Source organism: Nycticebus coucang, chromosome 7 (genome assembly GCF_027406575.1).
Source record: "Nycticebus coucang isolate mNycCou1 chromosome 7, mNycCou1.pri, whole genome shotgun sequence".
In the NCBI taxonomy this organism is placed as follows: domain Eukaryota; kingdom Metazoa; phylum Chordata; class Mammalia; order Primates; family Lorisidae; genus Nycticebus; species Nycticebus coucang.
This window is the reverse complement of record NC_069786.1, coordinates 13,078,051-13,084,139: the sequence shown is the minus strand read 5'-3', so window position 1 is coordinate 13,084,139 and position 6,089 is coordinate 13,078,051. Positions and strand designations below refer to the sequence as shown.

Sequence of the window (6,089 nt, the reverse complement as noted above, 5' to 3'; positions counted from 1 at the left end):
ACGACACACTTCACTCAAGTTATTTTGTTTTGTTTTTGTTTTTTAACCTGAGAGTTTCTCAAACATTTCCATGATCATAACTTTAATAGCAGAAGGGAATAAAGGGTCCCGTAACAATCTAGAGTAGAGATAGTCCAGTGTGGTCTGCAAATAACATCACATTTGTACAGAAATATGATGAATTATCTTTTTAGGTGAATTGAAAAAGTAATACTGGAACATAATCACTTTGCATATTATTCACACACGTGCTACTTATTTCAAGTAAATAAGTAATGACAGATCTGCTGTCTTCACTCCTGGCTTCCATAATAACACAGTACATAGACAGGTAGAGCAATACACAGCTCTCCTGCTGGGGACTAGGCCAAGTGCCTCCTCTGCGTCATTTTAGGCAACACCCGTAATGACATCATGTGGTAAAATCTACTATTATCCCACTTCATAGCAAATCAGACTGTGCTTTCAGAGGTTAAGTAAACTTCTCAAGATTACAGAGCTTTGAAAGAAATCAGGATTTAAACCTAGGTTGTGTGTGTACAGACCCAGACTAGTATTTCACTTCTCAGTGGAGGTTTTACCTTCCCTTGATTTCTATCCTCCTTTATGTGTATTCATCTTGAACTTGACTTGAAAATTAGTTTTCAGAATCTTTCCATCATTTCCATTCTCACTACCCCTGCTTTTGTTTAGAATAACACCAAACTTGGTGATGGGTTTCAATCGAGTAAGCAGTTATTATGATGCAATTGCTTCTTTAATTGAATACAATGGTGGAATTTGCTCCTGAATCAATGACAAATCACTGGATAAGTAATTAATAATACAATACAGCACCAAAATAAACACCTGGGGCATAAAAGCGTCTTTAATAAATGCTTGTCAAATTTAATAAAAACTTGCAAGTTATGAAAGTCAAACCAATTTAGTCATCTTAGAAGAAACTTCCACATAGAATTCTTATGGTAATTGACTATAATCCAAATATATTTAAGTTGCAAGAGTGCCTTAAATTCCTTCAGTTCAATTCAATTTGTTTATTCACTCCACCGTTCATTCATTTATTCAACAAACGTATATCTGATGCTTACAATGTGAGAGAAACCTCACTGAATCTAGAAAATGTCAAGAATTATGCATAACATTTGCCTTTGACAAATTCACAACTTGGTGGCCTAAGCTATTAATATTGTTTGTCTAGGTTTTGCATTTTCTGAATCTACTATTTGTCTATCTTTACAATCACTTGGGTATTGTAAAATGGGTAAGATTTTTACCCATTTAGACAGATAAATAATCAAGTTTTTTAACTAAGAATAATTTGAGGCAAGGTAGACAGACTTAGCAAATAAAAATATGGAGCATTTGGTTACATTTGAATTTTACTTGGATAATTTTTAATGTAAGTAATATACTTATTTAGAATGTAGTTGGTGCAAAATATTGTTTGCTGTAGATCTGGAATTCAAATATATTTCTATGTTCTGTATTTTATCTGCTAAGTCTAGTTTAACAGTGCTTCTTATATTCTGATTTCCTTCTAGTTTTAATAGAGTTATACAGGTACAGGGAGGGGCACTGCCTAATGAGCCCTTTTACCCCTGGTCCACAAACCACACAGTCTCTAGCACCTTAAATAGAACAAATGAGGTTTTGAGACCCTTGTATGAAAGGCATTTTTTCTGAAGGAAATTTATGTACCACATCAGACACATTTTGCACTCAGAGAGCAATAGTTTTCTTATTTAAGTCTGCCTGTCAGGAATATTTTGAGCGCAGCAGTATTTTTAATAGCATATTTCACTCAAGGATTTCAAAGTCGTTTATAAATAATTACATTATTAATGCCTTTGTGACCCCTAGGAAGTAGCTAAGGGGTATGCGTTATTTATAATCACATTATGAATGGAGAAACTGAGATAAAGAAAGATTTGGTGGTTTGATCAAGGTCACAGAATGAATCACTAGTGACTCTGAGTACAGAGCTCAAAATTAGTGGGCAGTGCAGTTCCTCCAACTCAGACAGGGAGGGTGGGGGGCACCAGGGATAAAATTTGGTTGAACCTTTTTTTTTTGCAAACACACAATTTATTTATTTGCAACTCTTACTTTCACATTACATTTTTCAGAAATAGTTCTTTTAGCTTTAATATTTGCACATTGCTATCTCAAGGTATTTGCAAATTTGAAAGTATATTAAAAAAAAAATAGAGGATATAGAGAAAAAATGACCCCCTAATTGTTTGGCTTGTAAGAAGAAGACAATAGTAATCACAGTAAACGGTAATTACTTTTTATACCTTTCATCTCTCCGGCCCCTCCCCCCACACCACGCAACCTGGCCAGTGGCAGGTGAGCCCAATGGAAGCAGAGATGAAGTGCTTTTCTGCCGGGCACGAGGAGATTCAGGATCTAGTCCTGACTTTCCTCCAATGAGCTGGGAAACCTCCAAACAAGCAGAGGACACTGGCTTAAAGGTAATTTCAGTTCCCACCCTGTCATGTCACCTGATGGCTAATCCTGAGAAAGTCATCAAAGGCAACCAGCTTGAGGGGCCTTATCTCAACTATAAAAATGTTAACATTAATTTGGATAAAAATACTATTTATAAATCTCTTAGCAAATCATTGGTATCTATTTTGAAAAAAAAAAAAAGACTAGGGTCTAATATTTTATATAATTTCTTCTTACCTTTGGTTTTTAGTACCATCAGCAGAAGGAAATGATGGGATTAGGAATAGATGATCTCAGAGGTTCTCTTTGGCTTTCAGATGCCATAATTTGATGAAATGGAGGCTTTGAAAATAATCAGTGAGGGCCCCCTTAAAATGTTGCCTTGCTTTATAGGCTGTCCCTTACACAAGCCCCAGTGATGTGGGTCCATGCTTCACACACATATTGCTGCTACTTCCCATCTGTGTGCAGGGTGCAGTGACACACTTTGCAACATACATTTCTGGTAGCTTAAGATTTATTTATAAAGTTAAATAGGTCCTTTTTCTCTCTCTCAAAAAGCCCTGAAGGCATGACATTGGCATTCACACTATAGCTCTGAAAAGCAGGGTGCCTCTGCCTGATGTAAGACAGTGTTTCATGTCAGATGACAGAGGAACTTGCCTGGACTTTGAGATTAGACATTCATTTGACCTTGGATAGAACTATTAACTTCTGTGCATCTCAGGCATTTTGTATTTAAAGTAGGGGTAGTAAGACCTCATAAGGCTGTTATATGACTTACATGACATCATTTTAAAGTGCCCTCTTCAGCAACTCTCTTATTTAGTTACATTTTCCAACAGGTTGAGACCGGCGCACCTCACCCACTGACAGACCCTTTTGCAATAAAAGAAAAATGGAAGAATATTTTTAAAATATTTGTTCATTCAGAAGTATGTTCTGAGAATAATAGCATATTGCTGCAAAGGAGAACTTTTTTTGCTTAGATTACATAAAATGTTTTATTCTGTTAACAATTTAGCACATGACAACATGTGCTTATAAAATAGGATACTCCCTTATTTTTAGTTTTTTGTTTCCGTCTATTAATCTTTCCTCCAGAAGCCCACAACCTCCAATTTCTGCTCAATGTATAGCAAGTTCACACACACACACACACATGCACATACACAGGATTGAGGGGAAATCTTTTTTTTTTTTGAAGTCTAAATTATTTTATTTTATTTGTGACATGAATAAATATTTACTAATTTTAAATGTCTGGTAGTTCATATACAAGAGTCCATCTCTTTTGGCTTCAAAATAATTATCGTTCGCAACATTTTTCTCAAATTGTTCCTCTTACTCATTTTTACTAGTTGGTGAATCTTTGTTTTGGATATGAGATAAGATATATATTCCACTTCTTCTTTGCTTGGTAATACCCGTTAATGATTGGCAATGTACATACAAGAAAGACAACTCATCACGTTTTAAAAGATGGGAATGAATTTTGATTATCTTAGTTTGGTTTAATATTCACAGCTATAAAACCTAGATATTGCTTAGAACACTGTGGGTTTTAGGCAGTGGAAGAAATTACAATGATCACCACATCAATTAAAACATAATAAAGCTATAAATAAAAAAAAATAAAAGGAGATGATAGTAAAGTGGGGGAGAAATTATTATCACAAACAGTATTCTTTCTATTTTGTAAGCTTCATAAAGAATTTATACATTGTTTTATTCTTTCTTTGAATAATCAAGCTTCAGACTATGCCTTTTCCATTTAGCCTACATCATAAGGACTAAGAAAAATAATATATTTCAGGAATATTTAAATTCAAAATTTCTGGTCTTCTGGGTATATGCCCAGCAGAGGAATTACAGGATTGAATGGCAGATCTATTTTTAGATCTCTGAGTGTTCTCCATATATCTTTCCAAAAGGAATGTATTAATTTGCATTCCCACCAGCAGTGCAGAAGTGTTCCCTTTTCTCCGCATCCACGCCAACATCTCTGGTCTTGAGATTTTGTGATATAGGCTAGTCTCATTGGAGTTAGATGATATCTCAAAGTAGTTTTGATTTGCATTTCTCTGATGATTAAAGATGATGAGCATTTTTTCATATGTCTGAAGGCCGTGCACCTGTCTTCTTCAGAGAACTTTCTCTTCAAATCCCTTGCCCAGCCTGCGATGGGATCCCTTGTTTATTTCTTGCTGATGCGTTTGAGTTCTCTGTGGATTCTGGTTATTAAACCTTTGTCAGAGATATACCCTGCAAATATCTTCTCCCATTCTGAGGGCTGTCTGCTTGCTCTGCTTGGCTGTCTGCTTGCTCTGCTTACTGTGTTCTTAGCTGTGCAGAAGCTTTTTAGTTTGATCAAGTCCCAGAAGTGTATTTTTGAAGCTGCTTCAATTGCCCAGGGGGGTTCTCCTCATGAAATACTCACCCAGACCAATTTCTTCAAGGGTTTTCCCTGCATTCTCCTCTAGTATTTTTATAGTTTCATGTCTTAAGTTGTACCAGAATGTTTATTGCAGCCCAATTCATAATAGCTAAGTCATGGAAAAAGCCCAAGTGCCCATCGATCCACGAATGGATTAATAAATTGTGGTATATGTATACCATGGAATACTATGCAGCCTTAAAGAAAGATGGAGACTTTACCTCTTTCATGTTTACATGGATGGAGCTGGAACATATTCTTCTTAGTAAAATATCCCAAGAATGGAAGAAAAAATACCCAATGTACACAGCCCTACTATGAAACTAATTTGGGACTCTCACATGAAAGCTATAACCCAGCTACAACTTAACAATAGGGGGAAGTGGGAAAGGGAGGGGGGTGGGTAGAGAGAGGGGAATCGGTGGGATCACACCTGTGGTGCATATTACAGGGGTATTTGCGAAACTTGGTAAATGTAGAATGTAAATGTTTTGGCACAGTAACTGAGATAACGCCGGAAAGGCTATGTTAACCACTGTGATAAAAATGTGTCAAATGGTTTATGAAGTGAGTGTATGATGCCCCATAATCATATCATTGTATACAGTTATGATTTAATAAAAAAATTAAAAAAAAAATAAAATAAAATAAATTCAAAATTTCTCCATTATTCTTGCCTAAATTTTTCAAAGATATTTTATCATAGAATGTCTGATAAATCAATGAATAATAAATAAAATATTGTATCTTTTTTAATCTCTTAGAGATTGCGTAATAGTATCCATCCTGGAAAACCTATCTTAATTATTGGCATATATATGTGTGTTTTTTTTAAGTAAATTTATTTCAGGTTAAGGTGGGGGTACAAGCAACCAGGTCAAAAAAAATGGAACACTTCACGAATTTGCATGTCATCCTTGCTCATGAGCCATGCTAATCTTCTCTATATCATTCCAATTTTAGTATATGTGCTGAGAAGTGACCGTAAAATTATCTAATTTTAATTTTTTTACTTGTGCCTTTTCTGTCACATCTAAGAATCCACTAAGTCTGAGGTAATAAGGATTTACCCCTATGCTTTCTTCTAAGAGTTTTACAGTTTTGGATCTTATTGTAGGTCTCTGATCCACTTTGAGTTAATGTTTGTATGCGGTATTTGGATAGAAATCCAACTTTTCTTTTGCATGTGGCTGTCCAG

The 6,089-nt window shown here is 35.3% G+C and overlaps 1 non-coding gene across 1 annotated transcript; it reads right to left on the bottom strand.

Moving 5' to 3' along the window:
• Positions 1-5,771: 5,771 nt before the first annotated feature.
• Positions 5,772-5,875, bottom strand: LOC128590981 (U6 spliceosomal RNA). The gene has a single exon (XR_008381438.1). It is a non-coding gene; the product is annotated as a U6 spliceosomal RNA (small nuclear RNA).
• Between the last annotated feature and the right edge of the window lie 214 nt (positions 5,876-6,089).